The sequence below is a fragment of the Pogona vitticeps genome, chromosome 3 (genome assembly GCF_051106095.1).
Source record: "Pogona vitticeps strain Pit_001003342236 chromosome 3, PviZW2.1, whole genome shotgun sequence".
Lineage (NCBI taxonomy): Eukaryota > Metazoa > Chordata > Lepidosauria > Squamata > Agamidae > Pogona > Pogona vitticeps.
The window spans coordinates 136160263-136181265 of NC_135785.1; the positions used below are offsets into that span (position 1 = coordinate 136160263).

Here is a 21003-nt window from a genome sequence, read left to right on the forward strand (position 1 = left end):
ACCTTAGCCCATACATTTCCAAAATATGCAGGGATGGCAAGAAACCTTAATCTGCATTTATAATAAGCTTTATGTGACCTGTTACTACATTTGTCAAAGGTTGATTACTGTTCAGGGCTTGAGTTTAAATTTCTTCCTGCTGATTTGTGTGCATATAACAAATTCCCTTTCTGAAATCCATTCTGCTGATTTCCCTTCCTCTTCATTCTAGTATTGGCTCCCTCCCCCCCATCAATTTTATTGGAACCAGGTAGGTTGCTACCTTGGTCTGAGAGATTATAAATCTACTGTGTAAAATTCACGTCCTGTTCTTAAGATAAAGTAATAGATTGCCTTTTCCTTTAGAGAAAAGGGAATGTTGACTCTAGAATCTACAGATTTACATCTAAGGCTCCTTTCCCCAATACGTCTTATTACTGCTGTGAGACCAGAAATTAATCTGTATGACTGTTGAGAGGAGAGCTTCTGAAAAAGATATGCATTAGGAATATTGCGCTTTCTTTCTGAGAAATTTTACATTTAATAAAGATGATAATTCAAAGGTTTATAGATAATCCAAAGAATGCACATCAGATTACAAAACTGCTAACAGATTATACCGTAGATATACTTGTAAAATAAATAAAGTAAATTAATCTAAGGAAGAACTTAATTGTGTTTCTATTATTTCATATATATTTCATATATGTATCAGAGCAAATTTTTTAAAAAAGTTGTTCAGTATGCAATTTATTATAAAGCTGGTTCCCTTTTGTTATTAATGCTGCAAGAAAAACTCAAGATGACTCCTTATGTCTCTCACTACTTAAATAAGTAAACTTTAGGACTGAAGAGACTGACATAAAACATGTCACTAAGACTGCCTTTTTTAAAATGCAAAAAAATTCTCTTAAGTAATTAAAAAGTAAATAGAAAATGTTATATATTGTACCAAAAAGTAATGCATTTTCCACTTATTTAGTACTTTTGAATTGTGACTTTCCCATGTCTTGTTATCAGAAAAAGTAAATTGTGACAAGCATTACATGAATCTTATTTTACATATTCTATGACCCCGAGTGATATTATTTGATCAGACGTCTCATTGTAACCCCTAATTGCTTAGGCTATGTCCCTTCTCATTATTTGAGCCACATTGTTTATTTCTGAGTTTGTTTTTTCCAGATCAAAGTATTATAATGATTTAATTTAACATGTTCTATTCTAGTCCATTTTTATTTGCTCACCCCTTGTGTTACGATGTTTAAATATTCTGTTTCTTGTTCTATAGTTTTAAACTTTTCTTGATTCATACTTCTCATATTCCATGTTCCAATTATCCATGCAGTTAGAGATAATGCTCCGTTAGTCATCCATATTTTGAGTGACACAGAGCTCTGGACTGTGTTTTCAAGAACTCAGGACTTTTTCCCATACTCTGGATTTAAGCAAAATGTCACGCTGTGGGGGAAGGAGAGGAAAGGTGTAATTTTGTGTCTGAGATGTCTAGCATCTAGTCACAGTGGAGAATGTTCCAATCTCAGTGCAGTGGACCAGAGATATTAAAGTAATATAATGCTGGAGTCCACTTGTATTGGTCACTTGAACAATTACCTGTATCTATCATTCTAAAGGTTTACAGGTTACTTGCCTTGTAGCACCTTTATGCCGTTTTGAAGCCAGAAATGGGTTTTATCCCTTCCTCTATAATGTGAAGGCTGGATAACAGAGTGAGTTGGGTACAGAGTCAGGAGACAGGAGTTCAATTTGCCTCTGGGAAAAAGATCCAGATTGTGTTGCCTTGGGCAAGATGCACAACGTTAGAATGCCCTCAATAGAAGTGAATGGCAAATCACTTCTGAGTACTTTTTATCCTGGTGACCCTGGCAAAGTTTGCCACATGTTAGAATCTTGATTGTTATTACTATAAAACATGAAGGTTCTCCTTCTACACTTTTGAACTTTTGTAGGATTTTGAATACTGGATGTGATTTTCATAGCAGTTGTCCACCAAAACAAAACACTATCTGAAATCCAGTAGTAAGTCACAACTAAGCCCAGTGGAACTTACATAGAAGTTGCCTTACAAATATGACTTGCTACTGGATCACAGCCACTATCTTTTTTTGAAATCCCTGCTGTTGCACAAACTCTTTGAAAAATAGTAACAGGCTTGGTATTGTAAGATGTGTTATCAATTCCTCCAATTTTCATTTAAATATTCCAAAATAATGTTTCTAAAGCTATGGTTTCCCTTATATATGCAAACAAACATACACATACATGCACAAAAACATAAGTTAACACATAAAAGGCAAATATTATGTTGGAATCCAGGCAAACATAATCTTTTTTCTGTATTTGAACTATCCATCTTAACATTAACAGAATGAGAATGTGATTCTCTCCTATTTGAATTTGACAGTTAATTTCAGCTCTTCATATTCATAATTTTAAATTTTAATTTGAACATTTTGTATGCTGAAAATCACTATGTAATCTGTTGTTGTTCTTTTACAGAAGGATAGCATGAAAAACCCTGATAACCCCAGAACAAAGCAATATATTCCTTGCTTTTCATCTGACATGACTGAGGGTTCTATTTGTTCATTACAAGTAATCTAATCTGTGCTTAGAAGTAATTGTGCTTAAAATGTGTAGATTCTGCTTTTTGTTTTTTTTTTAAAGATCTAATAGAAAACCTATTTGTTCTGTGCTATGTAACTACCGTTCAGCAATATCCCCTCAAGCTTCAAAACACCAATTACTTCCCATGTTGGGTCTAAATTGTTTACATTTCTCATTTTAAACAGCAGCCTAGTTGCTCCACTCATTTAATTTCTTTTTGGTTCCATAAAGCCTAATTATAGTAAGTGATAACTGCATTGCTCCCTTGAAGTCATGTGGCATAATGCATTGTCAGATAACTTTTGTCCTTGTAATGAAGAAGAAATCCACCTTGACTTTCGAATGTAAACTGAGCCCGGTTTTTAGCCATGACATGTGTCAACACTAGGACAAAAAGATTCCTAGCTCTGGCACTTCCCTATTGATTTTCCTTCTTCATTCTTTTTGTGTCCATTTTCTTCTTTTACAGCTATTTCATTTCACATGAGAGATACAATATCAGGCCTGGCTCTGATTCTGAGAAGGACTGGGCAGGCAAGCATATTCCTCCCTGTTTCTTCAACTACCCCTGTCTTCCTCTCTCTGCTTAAGTAGAATTATCCAGTGAAGGTCCATTACAGAATACCTACCTCTGGGCAAGTCTACTCTGTCTATAAATCTTTTTCTCATACCTTCAATGCAATAGACCCACTAGGAACATTGTAATGATGGGAGCCAAGCAATTACTTAGCTCCTTGATTCATTACAGTATGGTAATAAATTCCCAGAAAGGCATAATGGGCCGTCATCAGCCTTCCCATGGCAATGCAAAGGGCCAGGGAATTCAGTGTCCACTTGCCTCTTTCCTAGTATGGAATAGCAGCAGTGAGGTTAGTGCATGCAACTAGCATGAAACATAGCTACAGCAACATTGCTACCAGGGCACTGAAGTAGCAACAGATACTGGAAGGAAACAAGGCATCAGTCCACCTAGGGCTTCTAGAGCTTGACAAATGTTCCAAATACTGGTGTAACTTTGGGAGGAGAATATGTTTATGAATGGCTTAAAATAATGTTTACAGTAATAAACGGTGTGTCAACTAATATAATATGGTTACTTTTCCTTAGGAAATGTCATGGCGCGGTGGTTAAACTGCTGTACTGCAGCCAAAACTGTGCTCACGACCTGGGGTTCAATCCCAGGTAGCCTGCTCAAGGTTGACTCAGCCTTCTATCCTTCAGAGGTCGGTAAAATGAGCACCCAGCTCGCTGGGGGGGGGCAATGTGTAGCCTGCATAATTAACTTGTAAACCGCCCAGAGAGTGCTTGAAGCGCTATGGGGTGGTATATAAGCAGCACGCTTTGCTTTAGGTGAAATGCTAGCATCTTTGATGACTCGTGAAAACAGTGGGGTAGTGGAAAGGATTAAGCTTCCTTCCCCAAACACCACAGCTCTGCTCCAGTTTGGTCCCTCTAAAAGCTTTGGGAAACACATTGGGAGGTCCCATCACAGATTTCCTACATCACATTGAGCCTGATCCTAAAAATCATTTTGCTAAAATCTTATTTATCCAATACCTTGCTTCACAATGCCTAGCTTAAAGTCTAATCTCCAAGAATTCCATGACATTAAAAATACTCTGATTTATGTACTTATTCATGCACAGAACAATTTCAACTGATTTCCTCTGAAAATTATCAAAACATGTCTCTTTCACTGATGATCTGATTAGCAAAATGAGGTGGGACGTGCAGTTTGGAAACGTGTTTCTTAAACTGATATGCCGAAAAGATACACACCGATGATGCCTAAAAACAGGAGGAATCATCTCAGTCATGAATTATTTATAAGGCTGTCCTCACAGAACAAAAAAAAACACTCTGCACACTAGGTCTGAATCGCACAGGGATATGGATACACATTTAAGTTCCAACCATCAACAGTCACACATGTCTAGTTGCTGCTTAGATCTGTAAGAACAAACTGATGGAGCTCCGATTCTAAGAAGCTCTAATAAGATAGAATTTCTCATCATAGGCGTTCTATAAGCAAATCCAAATCTGTTCTCCAAATGTGGTCAACAAGACTCTTCTGTACGCATCACAATTTAAATAGCAGTTGCATGTGCAGGAATGCTGCAGCTTTAGCTTATGTGGCTTCCTCTCACTACTCTGTGTGTGTTTTGTGCAGTTTTGCTGGAACTGACTTGTGGTGACCCCAAGAAGGGCTTTCAAGTAAATGAGATATTGAAAGAGTGATTTTACTAGTTTCATTCCCCCTCCCTGTGAACTTCCATAGCCAAGCTGGGATTTGAATCAAGGTCTCCTCAGCTCTACCCACTGCACCACACTGGGCATTCCATCTCATAAAGTACTATTGTGCAAACATCTGCATAGAGTTAGAGTTACAGTACCTTACAATGGTTGTGTGATTATGAACATTTTCTATATGGTGGCAAACAGCTCTATGCTATCTTTTTCAGTCAGTTCTGTATTCTTATTATACTGTATGTGCAAGGCAGGATGCCATAAATTTACTCATTTTTGGCCTAGTGAGAGTTTGGACTTGACTTTCTGGTGGTATGGATGATATTGACTTTGACCTTGGCAAAAAAAAAACCCCCCGCAGCAATTAAAATGAGGTCAAATATGGAATGTCATGGAATTTCTTGTAGACTACTTATTTATTTTTTTGGATTATATATATATAAATTTGTATATTTATATAATTTATATATATAAAACCCCAAAATACACACACACACATATAAAGAGAAATCAAGAGAGAAAAAAATACATAGTCATCATATATATATGATCAACTTAGTAGCCTTAGTACTACCATTGATAGTGAGAAAGTTAAAGAGGCAGAAAAGTGGATGCTCAATCAAGTCAATCCTGAACTCTCATTAGAACAAAAAATAGAAAATTGGATCTATTTTACTATGCACAGATACTGAAAATACAGAACTGACCATGAAAGACAATATTGCTCAGAAAATTTGGGCGGAGGGTTTTATAAAGGCAGCAGGGCTGGGAGATCACTTTGATCTCTTCCCTCCTCTTCCTATACTGCACGGAAATTGAAAGAAGTGAAAAATGGAGGAAGAAATATCAATAAGATATGTAGATGGCACCATCTTATTGGCAAAAAGCAGCAATGACTTGAAACAACCTTTTGTGAAAGTGAAAGAAGAAAGTGCTAAAACAGGACTGTAGCTGAACATTAAGAGGATAAAAATCATGATTACAAAAGAACTAAACAACTTTAGTGCTGACAATGAAGAAAATGTAATAGTTAGAGATTTTATATACCTTGGTTCAATCTTCAACCCAAATGGAGACTGCAGACAGTAAATCAGAAGACAGAACTCAAAAGAGCAGCAATTAAGGAATTAGAAAAAATAATCAAGTGTAAGGATGTGTCACTGGAGACCAAGATCATCCACACTTTGAGTGTGAAAGCTGAACAGTAAAGAAAGCTGACAAGGGAAAAAATGAGTTATTTAAAATGTGGTGCTAGAGAAGAGCTTTGTGAATATCCTGGACTGCCAGGAAGATGAACAAGTAGCTGTATGAGCCACAGGAGTCTCTTATCAATGTTTGTTTTTTCCAGTTTATACCAAAGGCGTTCTCTATCTATCAGGTCAAAGGCTGATAAAAAATCCACAAAGGCAGAGTAAAGATATTTGTTTGGAGGTTGGGTGTATTTACTAATTACATGGTGTAAAACAAAGGCTTGATCTATTGTGCTTCTGCCTTTTCTGAAGCCTGCCTGTTCTTCGAAGATGATAGAATGTTTGTTGTCCCAATCTAGAAGCCTATTCAAGAGGTATCTGGCATAAAGCTTAGAGGCCACATTGAGGAGACTGATGGGTCTAAAGTTACCAGGGTCTAAAGGATCTCCTTTCTTAAAAATTGGCACAACAATGCTAGTTTGCCAACCTGCAGGAAGGTTGCCTGTACTATAGATGTAGGTGAATAGACTGGCTAGAATGGGAGACCACCACTGAATGTCAATAGCAAAGACCTCAGCGGGGATCATATCTTCACCAGGTGCCTTGCCATTCCGGAGAGTTTGAATCAGGTCCCCAACTTCTTTGGGGGAAACAGGTGGCTATTCAGGGGAATTAGAGAGGGTCTCATGAGTAATATTTCTATGAATACTACCCCCAAAAATGCAACTGAAGTGGGAGACCCATACCTCTGGCGTGATGGAGTTGGCAATCTCAAAGGCTTTCTGTGAGAAGCCTCTTTCTATCTGCTTCCAGAATTTGGGGTCATTACCCTCGATGAGGGCCTGGCCCAAAGATTTCCAATTCTCTAAATAGAAAGCCTTCTTTTTTCCTCTAAGCAGAGATTTATATTCTTTCCGTAGATGTAGCAGGGAAGCTGTAGCTTTGTCAGTGCCAATATGTCTCGCCTGTCTTGTTGCTCTGCTCAGCTCTTTTTTCTTGGTCTTACATTCCCTGTCGAACCAGGACCATTGAGCTTCAGACATTCTTTCTGGGTGTGTAATGGTTAGGTGTGGTTTAAGTGCAAGAATTATGTCCTGGTAGACCTTGCAAATATTCTGGGTCCCCAGAAGAGCATGTTGTCGTAGCTCTTGGAGTTTATTGGTGCTCAGCATCTGCCTTATACTGTCATCAGTTTTAATAGACCATTTAACTCTTTTCTCACCTAGAACGTGGCCTGGCATTTTATGGTCTGTTAATACCCCTGACTGATTTTGTTGGAATCTTAAGGACACTCTGAGAGGGAGATGGTCACTTTCTGGCCTGTCATCGATTGCTAGAGAGTATGCATAAGGGAGGACAGCAGAAGATCCTATAACATAGTCTACCACACTAGCACCCTTATCTGTTAGAAAAGTGTAGTAGCCATTTAAGGTGTCCAGGTAAGAGCCATTTAGGCATACAAGATGGAATTTGTAGATCAATTGAAAGAGGAATTTGCCATAGTTGTTGATTACCTTGTCTTGGGAGGTTCGGGAGGTGCTTTTATCCATATCAAACTCCAAGCCAAGGGCTTTTTCCATCATATAAACACTGTTTCCCATTCTAGCATTAAAGTCACCACAAATTATAAGAAGATAGTTGGGATATTCAGAAAGTAATGTATCAAGAATGTCCTCCAATTTAGCCCAAACCTCTGAGGCAGTACCAATTATTCTCGGTGGGAGACAGACGTTGACACAGATCAAAGGACATGGTTTGCAGCCATGTATTGTTAGAACTTGCCAGTGGCTAGAGTTCAGTTCAGCTATCTCTGTTGCTTTCAAGCCAGTAGTGGAGGAAATTGAAATAGTCAAGCCCCCACTTCCTCGGCCTGAAGATGAATTTTTTTGAGCTGGGAATTCCCATGTCCTATATCCCTGTAAATTTAAAGAGTCTTTCTCCAGAAGCCAAGTCTCTTGCAGGCAAATTATGTCAAATGTCTGGAGGTACTGTATGAAATCTGAGTCAGCCAATTTATTCTTCCATCCTGGAATATTCCAAGATAGCAGATTCAGAGGCTGGCATTGTATCTTATCTGATGTTAGTCAATCTTGGGAGAGGGCAGCTAGAGGGGCATATCTGTTGTTCAGGTGCCATTCAGAGTTAGACCTACTGGAAGTTCTGAAGTGACTGGGTAGGTGGCTCTTACCCTTGGAGGTTTGATACATTCTGTGACTACTGGGAGACTTATTGACACCAATCCTTGGAGCCTCTCTTTTTTGTATTCTCTGGCTGTTACGTATGTTTGTGAAACCACGGGGTTGATTGATCAAGATATTATTGGGGGCAGAAACAAAAGGTGGACATACTTCTTTCCCTCTGTAGTTTAAGTTAGGCTCAGGGGGTGTAACACCAGCATGGGTGGGGGCATTTCTCCTGTGCCTGGGGTACTCATAATTAAAAGAGGGCTTAACAGTTCTTTCTGATTTTCCATGAGGTGTTGGAATCCTTTTAAAATTTACATTGAGTCCAGATTCATCATTACCCTCCCATCAAAAGTACCCCTGTGATTCTCATCATACAGCTGTCTGTTTGTTTTGAATGGTCTTTGCAAGTTTTCTTTTTGCAGTTGACTTAAAATTTGGCTTACGGTGTATTATATGCGTTCCCCATTTGAAAGATATCGGTATGTCTTCAAACTTATATATTAAGCTCCAAAAATGATAAGCATGTCCATTTTCTTTAAATGACAGATGCACTCTCCCCCTCCACATCTTAGGCTTTCTAGGATATATACAGGAACAATGCATATACATTAAGGGACCTCAATCTTTACCCAGAATGTCCAAGATATCCCGTGTTACATCTGTGTTAGTTTTCCACGTATTATTGGACCTTTTTAGAGGCCAGTTGTATATAGTAATGTGACTCACAGTGTTAGTTGGTGAGACTGTAGTCTGTGGCTTCTCTGTTCCGGAGTCTACTTTCGTAAGAAGTCGTAGGTAGGTATTGTCCGGCTGTGTGTTGTCCCTATCTGTAGGGGCTATAAATGAGGACTGTGGGCCATTTACATCTGGGGTAGCATCTTGCCATTCATCAATTACTATGAAGTCTGCATTTGAAAGGGTTAAGTTCAGGTCCTCAGTAGCTTTGCTTGCATTGCAATTCTCAGCCTGAGTCTCTGGAACCTTTTCAGAGTTTGTGGCCAACTATGTGTCCACCAACCTCTGAATAAGATGCTCTTCTTTTTGAGTCAGGCAGGGATTATTCTTGTTTATTTCTAGTATATGAGTCCCACTTCCTGAGTGATGGAAGTCTGAATCTGGATTAGGGAATGTCTGGGGGGGTGCTGCTGTCAAAATCCCCGTTTCTATCAGGATGGCTATGAGTTGGAGAGTTGCTTTCAGGTCAAATATTTCTTGATGCAGTGCATGAAGTTTATCGAAGATGCTCTGAGTTGATTTTGCAGATAAGAAGCACTGGTCCCGCAATTGATTGTAGATAATTTTGATGTCCTCATTCTCAAGCCCACAAGATTTGTCTATCTGTTCTTCTATGGATACATTCATTGGCTCGGTGTCTGATAAATTTGGATTTTTCTCAGGCAGGTCTGTTGATAAAATTGATGACCTTTCCTGCAATCCTGGGTCCACTGATCAATTACCAATCAAGTAACCAAAAGGGTCTTCAGCCACCTCATTTCTTTGGGAATCTCTGATGGTCATGTTCAAATTTTGATTGTTTGAGATAGATGGGGTACTTGAGACATATTCCCTTGAAAACCTTTGCCCAGCGGAACTGGAAAAGTCCTGTTGATTAATGGAGGTTAAAGGCACACAGAAGTCTACTATAGCTCTTTGACTTTTGCTTCTGGGAGCATTGTTACTTCCAGCACGAGCTTTCTGGGCTCTAGCAACAACCATTGATAGTGATTGTACGTGCTGTTGAATCTCAGCTGCAGCCAGAAAAGTTAGAGCCATCTGTGAAACCTAGCACAAGTCCTAGTGTGGTTTCTTTATTTCTTTATTACCTTGCCTTCTGTGGTGTCTCCTTATCAGATAGCTCAGGCAACTCCCAATATTTCACTTCAAAGTCTCTTTAAACAACTCACAGTATTGCAGCATAGTTCCTGCACGGCCTTGAATTTTCCTTGAAAGAGTCTCAGTCCTTTCCAAACATTGTGTTGCTGATAAACTCCCCCAGGAGACTCAACGCTTCTTGCTCTCTTTGGCTCCAGGCACCACCGGTAAGCAAAGTTCTTTAATAAAACAACTTGAACAGTTGAATACTTTGTAGGTATTAAAAATAAAGATTAAAGATTAAAAAGGGAGCAGAGCTTGATACCAACGCTGTTCCTCCCTCAAACCAGAGCCAGAACTCAAGATGAACAAGTAGGTTCTAGATCAAAAAGAAAGAAAAAAGAATGTGAAGCTGTCCTGTTCTTGGCACATCATGAGAAGACAGGATTCTCTGTAGAAGACAACACTGGGGGAAGCAGTAGGAAAAGAGGGGAAACCAAATGCAAGATAGACTGATTGCTTCAAGGAAGCCACATGCTTTCAAGAGCTGAGCAGGGCTGCTGAGGATAGGACATTTTGGAGGTCAAATGGGTCACTATAAGTCAGTTCCAATTTGATGGCACATAACATGTCCAGCATGGGAGAAGTATATGGTGAAAAGAATGGAGAAAGGTACTTTTATAGTTATGAACAATTTGTCTACAAGTCTTGGTAAAGGAAGGCAACAAAGAAAGAATTCTGATGTATTCTCAATTTGCTTCGGAATGGAATATTCTCTGCTGGTTTTTTCTGCTGGACATATTTACTTCCAATTTTAATTTTATTCTAAAAGTTTTACAAAGCTATCCTCACTACTAAAACATTCATGGGAGGGTTTTTTCCCCACTTTTTTCATCCTTCTTTCTCAATCATTTTCCTTTTCTGACTCATCAAATCTCTTACTACTAAGATATACAAGATAGACTCCTTCAATTCCATGCAGTCTGTGCTTAAAATAAACAAACAAGTAAACCTGCCAACATGGTCTTATCAGTTGCATCTGAAGCATTAAAAAAGAAAAAGCCTAGACACTTCATAATTTCCATGCGCTCTTAATCTACTTTGTGCAAATTACACACTCAGACTTTTCTAAATTTATTGTAATTAGGCCTATATATTACAAAGGGACTGCTCACATAGCTCCTACCTAATCTCTCATTTATATGCAGAATAGCAGAGCTAAAGAGTTTAGGATTTTCACATGTAATGCTCTTTTTGCCTAATCAAGTTATGCAGCTTAGTAGCTGGCTTCCCCGTGGTTCACACACATTTTTTAAATAAATCAGCATAGTCCTAGCCAGGCATTAATGCTACTTTCGGCAACCTTTCTCTATTCACTGATTGTTCATTGGGGACACAGTAATTCATCACTGAGAAGTAAATGGTGCATGAGTAACCCATTTTAAATAATCAGTTTATAAGAGAAACACTACAGAATCCAGATTAAGTTTAAATGAAGTTATGTATTTCTCAATTTTCTTCTTACAGCATACAGCAGCATGAGTAGTAGAAAAGAATGTCTGTCACTGAGTAAATCTAGATTAGTCTAGATATGTGAGTTCATGTTCCAATCACTGGATGAAATTTTCATTTTTGTGATGCACCATCATGATGACTTATTCATTCTGTCATGCCGAACCCAACATGCTAATTTCTAGAGAAATTAAGACACCCGCATATGATCATTTCTGCTCATGCATTTTAGCTCAGATATGTTATGGGATGGTCATAGTTGATCTATATACTATTTTATGCCTTCAGCCATGAGATAGCCAGATCATATGTGCAGTATCTGCCTTGCTCTGAAGGGGACTGATTATTTCAGGGCTATGGGCTTGAATGACTACACTTCTCCTTTATAATAGGGCATGTGCACCTAACACTCCTCATTTCACCCTGGAAATGTGGTTTATTTATCTGTTGCTAAAATCAGAAGTGATAGTAATGTCGAGAAGGAGTGAAAATGTGTGGCCCACAAACACATTACCTATCCCTATTCTAAACAAAGACAAGGCAGCTATTACAGTGTTTTCAGTATCTCTTTTGATTGGAAGGGCTTTTCTGATCCAGAAAATGTAGCTGTATTTGTCTAAATAGTGAAAAAAACATGACAAAAATGGGGAAAGATGGGAGAGAGACTCAGTGCCATCAACTACTGTTCGGTTTCTAATGTACAAGCAAAATTCCCACTAGTTTCTATCTTACCTTCTCTTCCCAAGGAGAAGCTATGGAATTTAGATATCTTAGGCCCCTAAGTTACTATGGCTACCCCACTCAAATCACATACGACACAAATTTCATACACATAGGCATCCATTGGTTGGATTGAGAAATGAAGCTCCCTGCATTCAGAGAAGAACATAAATCTGCAATATACACCCACACTACCCCTGAAAATTAAAGCAATGCAAACAGCAATCTCTCTGTATTCTCTAATGTCTTTCCCTTACAAAGAAACACACACTGCAAAATGCATTAATGTTAAGATAGTGCTGCTTGCCAGACAAGCAGAAAAGTGGAGAGAGGGGAAGGATAGAATCTCTAGTCATACTTCCATGGTGTTTGTTTGTTTGTTTGTTTGTTTGTTTGTTTGTTCGATTTATATCCTGCCCATCTGGTATATTCTACCACTCTGGGCGGCTTACAGAATATCAAAACAATTTAAAAAACATAAAAACATTAGCATACAACAATAACAAATAGTGCAGGAATAAATAAATAATAAATAGCAGTAGCTGACAGGAGGGAAGGCCTGGATGTACATCCATGTTTTCAGCTGGCATTTGAAAGTACCCAGCGTAGGGGCCTCACAAATCTCCAGAGGAAGGTTGTTCCAAAGGCGAGGAGCCACCGCCAAGAAGGCCCGGCTTCGAGTCTTTTACCTCCGGGCTTCCCTCAGCATCAGGCTCCTCAGCCTCACCTCCTGGCTCGTGTGGGTGATCTGAGTAGATCTTGGTGGGAGCAGGTGCTCCATCAGGTATCGAGGTCCTAAACCGTTTAGGGCCTTATAGATAAGCATTAGAATTTTGAATTCAATGTGGAAACGGATGGGCAGCCAGTGCAGCTTAGCCAGAACAGGAGAAATATGTTGGTGTTTTCTCACTCCAGTAAGAAGTCTGGCTGCTGCATTCTGTACCACTTGAAGTTTCTGCATCAGCCTCAAGGGCAGCCCCACGTAGAGCACGTTACAGTGGTCTAATCTTGAGATTACGAGCGCATGTACCAAGGTAGTGAGCACCCCCATGTCAAGGTAGGGTCACAGCCGGGCAATCCACCAAAGGTGGAAAAGGCGGTGCAAACTACTGACGCCACCTGGGTTTCCATGGTGACCGTTGGGTCCAGGTGTACCCCCAGGCTGCGAACCCCACTCATAGCAGCCAGGGTCACCCCCCCAAATGTGAGAGAGCCACCAGGTCACCAATCCCAAGGGTGTCCACCCTCAGAACTTCCGTCTTGTCCTGGTTCAGCCTCAGCCCATTTTCCTGCATCCACTGCAGTACGGCCCCCAGGCAGCACTGAAGGGACAGGATGGCATCACCTGCAGTTGGTAAAAAGGAGATGTAGAGCTGGGTGTCATCAGCATACTGATGACACGAGGCTCCACACCCCCTGATGACCCCACCCAGCGGTCTCATATAGATGTTAAGCAGCATTGGGGAGATATTCGACCCCTGTGGGACCCCACAATTGAGATTCCACGGGGCTTAGACATTCTCCCCAAGCTGTATTCTCTGGGGTCGGTCCTCCAGGAAGGAACAGAGCCAGGCTAATGCCAAGCCACCAATTCCCAACTCGGAGAGCCTCCCCAGGAGGATACCGTGGTCAACGGTATCAAAGGCTGCCGAGATGTCGAGGAGAACCAACAGAGACACTTTGCCCCATCAGCCTCCCTCAACAGGTCATCATACAGGGCAACCAATGCCGTCTCTGTACCATGGCGCAGCCTGAAGCCCGACTGGAATGGATCCAGGGCATCTGTCTCATCCAAGTGGGCCTGAAGCTAGGGTTGCCAGATACACGGGTACTAAAAGGAGGACATAGAAAGGCAAAAAGGAGGACAAAGGAGGACATATTGAATGTTTCATTTGAATCATTCCAGATTAAACCCACAATCAATACAATTTTATTACAATAGCTGCCAATAAATGTCTCTTAGTGATGGAGGACATTAGGCTAAAAAGGAGGACATGTCCTCCTTTTGCCTGACATCTGGCAACCCTACCTGAAGCTGATCAGCAACCACCCTCTCGACCACTTTGCTCATGAAAGGAACACTGGCGACGGGCCTATAATTGCCAATCTTGTCCGCTACCATATTAAGTTTCTTTCTAATGGGCCTAATGAGTGTCTCCTTGAGGGCAGATGGAAACCTGCCCTCAAGGAAAGACCCATTTATTATTGCAGTGGCCCATTCTGTTGTTTTCAGCCTGGCTGCTTTGATTAGCCAGGCTGGGCAAGGGTCTAGGGAGGAGGTGGTGGCTTGACAGCAGTCAAGCACCTTGTCCACAGAATCAGGCGTCACAGGGTGAAAGGAGTTGAAAATCACCGGGCAAGATGGAGTGCTGGACATCTCTGTTCAACTCATTGTATTAAAAAAGGAGAGAGCTCCCGGCGGATGGCCTCCACTTTAGATTTTTAAAAGGCTGCAAACTGGTCAGGTGAGAAACTTGGGGGAGGCCTATCACCTGAACCAGTTCCCGATAGGTCGCGCACTATATGGAATAACTCCGCCTGCTGGTTAGACGCTTCGCTTATCCAGTTAGCGAAGAATGATTGACATGCAGCCTTTACCTTATTCAGGTAAAGGTTAGTTGCAACCTTAACAGCTATCCAGTTACGTTAGTATGTGCTATTGTTGGATTTTGTTTTGTTTTATTCTTTTTGTTGTATAGAGGAGTTGTCTCATGCAATTATAGGATTGCTCTTTGCATTCCTGCTGTGGGCCTCTACCTGCTTTTTCTCTCAACTGCTACACAGCAGTGGCATTCACGCCCCCCCCCAAAACACTCCCTGTTGACAAGGTTGGTTGCCACAACCCAAAGCCATAACTTGCTTCTGCAGCCTAGGTTGAGGTTTTGTGCCATTTTAATTTTAACATGGTTTTACCAGGAGGAGGAGCCTCAGCCATTCAGATGTTATTTTTTGAGGTGCATGGGAGATGAAGTAATAGGAGCCATGAGATGGTAGGTGAGGGATTTGAGCTTGTCCTCCTCACTGCTCCAGTGCCATCATGAGTTATACATTTCTAAAGGTGGTGTGTGATTGCTGTGGTCCCATTGCCACTCTTTCTCTGGGGGAAAAATATATTTACAATTAAAATAGTCTATTGAATAATTTCATATCATATATGCAGCACTGGCTGTAAGCAAATTTCTCTTCAGTGCAACACACTCTTGACATGGAAACATCAGCTGATAGATTACTTTACCCAGACAGAAGCAGCAAGAAGATGTGTTGTGGTTTAAAAATATAAACGTGGAGAAAATTGAAAACAAAACATTGCCACCAAACAGAAACAGACACAGACCCATACACACACATACACGCACATGCACGTGCATGCACACAAGCGTGTACACACACACACACACACACACACACACACACACACACACACACACACACACAAACCAAGAAAACAATGCTTGAAATCCTGTTGCACAGATCTCCCTGCACATTGGAAATGACATAACTGATATTGCTATTGACTAAAGGTTTCCTTTTGTGATTTTGGGGTGCACAGAACTCTCATACAATGTGATAAAGTCACAGGCACCCAGAACTTGCAAAATAAAATCTTAAATCAGTGGAAATAAGCTTCTTTAAAGGAGGGGTCCATCTTTCCTGTCTAAAGAAAACTGTCATAAAACCATTTTTTAAATTGAAACCTGCCCCTGAATGTAATTCCACTGCCTTATTCAGAAGTAACTGTTCTGGGTTGTTTTTACGATATTGATTTTCTGCATGGTATTGATACTGGAATATTGTTTCTGAAGATGATTTGCAGCTTGTTGCATCTGTCTTATGTAGTAACAGATGTATCATGAATTTGGTTTGAATACACTGCTCAGAATTTGCTGTTCCAGGCCATTTTGTGGCATTCCATTCTGGTGGGTTGGGAGCAATAAAATGTAAATAAATACATATATATAGATAGATATATGTTTGAGGTCTAAAATACTGTTCTGATATTTGTACAATGCATCCCATTATATCTGGCATCAATATTTTTAAGAAGGCCCCCATTCCACCCGATTCTGTTCAATTCTGGCTTTTATCTAGGCCCCAGTTCTTGTTGTTGTCACCAAATGCAGCTTGGCAAATACAAAACAGCTGCTTGAGAATGCACTGCAGTTTCTCACTTGTCATAAAGAAAAATAATACAAGCTTTATGCACCACTATTAAGGGCATTATCTTGCATGTTCCGTAGAGATAAGCTGTTCGGGATGTGTCAGGCATGCAGAAGTTGCTTGGCTTGCTTGAAATAATTTCCTATGTTTTTTCTCAATCTTATTACTAAGGATGGGATAAAAACAAGCTTATGAACAAAAAACAAAAACAAAAAATGATTTAAAATATACAACAAAAATCTTTGGAGCTGAAGGTCAACATTATGGGTGTGGTATGCCATTTGGGGAGACCCTTGCATCCATGTGCATTGATCAGGAATCTGCAGTTTGACCTTAAGTAGCTCATTCCTCTCTTTAAACTAAAGAGAAAAAAGAACCCTCCCAAAAGTTCCCCCTCTGTTGGAGCTGCAATTTTTTTTTTTAAAAAAAAATGTAAGTGGCAGGCTACCAAATTGGTTTGCCACTCAAACGATTCACACCCCCATGTTTCTGCATACTCTTCTGTATCCCATTCCACAGGGGGAAGAGGAGAAAGTTGGATTTTGTTTTAGATTTATCTGGTCTTGTGGCACAGTGATTAAACCTAATTGAACCACTTTACACAAGCTGACATCATTTAATTAGGTGACAATCCCCCATGTTCTCAAGCAACTACATAGTGTATAAAAATAGGATGCAAAGAACAGTCTTTTATCACTTCATTTTATCTTCTTGAGATTTATATTCAGTGGCTTCAAACATCTATCACTATACCTGTGGTGCAAGGAAGCAAAAACCCAGGGGAGGGCCGTAGAAGGAGAAGAAACATCCCTCTTGGTCCTTGCTCATGATTACATCTGTCACAAATATACTGTTACCCAGAAAATTTCCTTGGTAGTGATGGTAAAAGGGCACATTCAGATGAGAGGTAGCCCTGGGAATGTACAGTGCCCTGAACATTTAATGGCTGTTGTCCGGCTACCTCATTACTAACTAAATGTGGGAAGCCTCCCATGATATGTTTCCTAAAATATTTTCCTCATTTAACTTATTTAAAAAAAAAGAGATTCTATTCAATCAATTGAGTGAAAATGTTTGGATATGGAAGATATTTTCAACAGGGTGCTATTTGAATTATATTCAGAAAAAAATGCTGTACAGTACATTACATATGCATGAACTTTTTTTTTTGCAAAACAACATTTTGTGTATTTGGTATACAGCTTATTTCTCAAGTTACTGTTTGTTTCTAAACTTTATACCATAACAGAAGCAGCAGCAGGTCTGGTTGTAAATTGAAGACAGACTCATTCCAGAACAGTTCTTCTCTCAGAGTCAGTAGAGATAATCAACTCCATGGAAGAGCTTTTATTAAAGTATTATTTGCTTCACGTGGAAGAAAAGCTCCCCTGCCACCAAACAATCTCAAAGTAAATTTTTTAAAAATATAATCACATTGCTACATTAGGATTAGCTACATGACACAAGAACTACAGAAAAGTACCTTCCAAAATCATTTTTAAAATGCTTGTCAGTAAAATAATTTCCAGAAGAAAATGCTTTTTGATGTAGATTTCACAGACTGAAGCAGAGTTGTAATCCTTGGCCATAATGTTCAGGTAATATTATAGACTTTATAATGCATTTCATGCATGTATACACACATGCATATATATCTACCAAGGCCATTTAAAGCACAAGCCTTTATATGTCTGCTATGAAGCAATTTCTACTATATTAATAGGCATTACCTCTAAGCAAGTGGCTATAGCACAATGGCCTTAAGTACTGGCAGAAAATGTGAAAAGATGAAGTCCAAAAACAGAATCTCTTCAGGCCTCTTCTTTTTTCTGAGCACCTTTTCACTTAACTGTAGGAACATAAATTGTCCCTTGTTTCCTGGTATACAAGGATTATCTGAACAAAAGCAGAGCACTTTTCATGTGTGTGTGTATGCAGGTTAAGTAAAAAATGTACATACAGTAAAATGCAAAAATGATTATAGTTGCCCATTGGCTGTTTAGACTTTAATGGTTTACAAACATTGAACTAGATTTTTGAGTCTTTTCAAAACAATCCACCAGTCATTTGGAACTTTATTTGTGTATGCTGCTCTGTGTTGTTTCTTGAACAGAAAGAACATTAATTTTGCATGGAGAGAATTTTGGCAAGGTACAGAAACTTGAGAAGGAAAAAAAAAAGAACTCTTGCTCTTGCCTGCAGGTTAGGTATTTTGGGATCTCAAAAATTCCTCACTGAGGTGCATCTTCAAGTTGAGGCAGCCTACGTCAACAAGAAGGAAGAATTTAGCAGACACTCTTTGCATCCTTTCCTCACAAACCATGTTTCAATAGGAACATGGACAGTTTAAAATAGTAGAGTGGGAAAATGGCTCCCATAACTATTCCCAATGAGAGCTCATTTAGGTCTTTTTCTCTTTCTACTGTGCCTCCCAATTTTCCCAGTGATTTTGTTTTTCTGGTCAGTTCTACACTTTCATTATACGTGCATGGTAGGATAGGCTCAGTTGACTGATTTTTGCTCTAGTAAGAGTGCAGGCTTGACGATTGAGTAGTCATTTTTCTGCCTTTCTGCTTGTCAGTGAAACTGTAAGGCTCTCCTTCAATATCACATTTCAATAGAGTTGATCCCACCCTTCCCCTGTCTTCCTTCACTTACTTTCTTTTGCATAGTATAAATGATTTTGACCTTAGTTTCTAATGATAGTCTCCCCCCCCCCCCCAAATGATGCGAGACACAAAGTAATTGGGTAAACCAGGGTCATGGTTTATTAATCATTGTAATACTTTCAACATCCCAGCAACAGAGAGGGGACTGCTGTAGTGTGGAACGAGTATAACTGCATCTCACCAGACCCCTTTCTCATGAAAACAGGTGCGTCCCATGCCCCAAAGTTGTGCAGTTGTGCAGACAGCACAACCCTGGCTGGCCTTGCTCCTCAAGCCCCCAATTCTATTGGTAGCCCTCAGTCTGGGTGTGGCCCCAGAGCATCCTCCCTCCCACACATGCTATAATCTCATGATCTGCAGCACTGGGAGGTTGGATGTGTTACATACAGCACTGATGTTACCTGTCTGTCATGGGTTTGGAGGGAAAGTTCCATCCTATGGGGAGTGGAAGGCGGGACATCAGGAGGAAGGGCTGTACTGTATATATATGTGGAGCGTGTGTGGAGAAGTTTAGAAGAAGCTGGCTGGGGAGGAGAGCTGAAGAAGAGCTGAGAGAAGAAGCTGGTGTGGGAGTCTGTGTGTCAGACAGGGTACTACTGTGTGTCAGTCAGTACCAACCTGATAGGTTCAGGTGTCTGTATGGTTAGCCAGAACTGATAGGTTCAGGGTCTGTGCTTTATTTAAAGGTGTTCTGTGTGAACCAAACTGGTGTATGTATGATTGAGACTAAGCCACGTTACTGTATCTTATTCACTTAATCATTTTATTTTCCCTGTGTGTTATGTAAATAAACCTTGTTCTTTTATTTGTTAAAAATCCATCCCTGGTCTGTGTGACTTCTTATAGGGAATGGTTGGTGGCAGCTTAGTGAGACTGTGGCATATCCCAGTAGGTCTGGGTTTGTCACAGGATGAACTATAACCTTACTTGTGCTCTCACTGGGACTCACCAATCCAACTTCATTCCATACTACTCACCATGGCACAGGTGTTATGAGTGACAGAATGTGTGGACTCCAAAAACACCACCACCTCAGGCCTGAAAAGAAGATGGAGACTTGCAAGGGAAGATGGGATAGTGATACATAGCTGTGGCAAATAAACAGAACACACAGTCTTGTCCTTGGGACCACTGAACCTGTAACGAAAGAAACAAGGCAAGCAACAAACCCAAACCTGTGGGAGAGTGTGGACATAACAATTAAAACAGCCTGCGGCCTATCAATCCAGTCTGTTAATTGCCTCTAGGCCACAGCCGAGAGCTTCAGCCATAGAAGCTGCTCCTATGCGGAATGAGTGTGTTCCAAAGTGAGTGTGATCACAAGGGTGCCTGATACACGTGCATGCCGTAGCGCCCTATCTGTTGACTTAAGAACTTAATCCGTATTGGAAAGGTGGCTGTAAGTCAAAATGTTCTTAAGTCAAAGCAGCATTTCCCATAGGAATGCATTGAAAACTGATTACAGTGGTGCCTCGCTTAACGAGTGCCCCGTTTAACGAAAAAATCGCATAGGTGTCCGAGAACAGCCTGGGTAGGCGGTGCGGGGAGGCTTCAAGCATCGGAGACAGGCTGGGGGGTGGACCGGGGAGCTTGAAGCCTCTCCGCGCCGCCTACCCTGGCCGTTCCCGGACTTCTGGAAGTCCGAGAACAGCCTGGGTAGGCGGCGCGGAGAGGCTTCAAGCATTGGGGACAGGCTGGGGGGTGGACCGGGGAGCTTGAAGCCTCTCCGCGCCGCCTACCCCGGCTGTTCCCGGACTTCCAGAAGTCCGGGAACGGCCAGGGTAGGCGGCGCGGAGAGGCTTCAAGCTCCCCGGTCCACCCCCCAGCCTGTCTCCGATGCCGGTAGCCTCCCCGTGCCGCCTACCCAGGCTGTTCTCGGACACCTAGGTGTCCGAGAACAGG

At 40.7% G+C, this 21003-nt stretch overlaps 1 long non-coding RNA gene across 1 annotated transcript; it reads left to right on the plus strand.

The window, feature by feature from the left end:
* Positions 1-210: 210 nt before the first annotated feature.
* On the plus strand, positions 211-12333 carry LOC144588276 (uncharacterized). Its single transcript, XR_013543770.1, has 2 exons — positions 211-250; positions 2500-12333. It is a non-coding gene; the product is annotated as an uncharacterized LOC144588276 (long non-coding RNA).
* The last annotated feature ends 8670 nt before the right edge of the window (positions 12334-21003 follow it).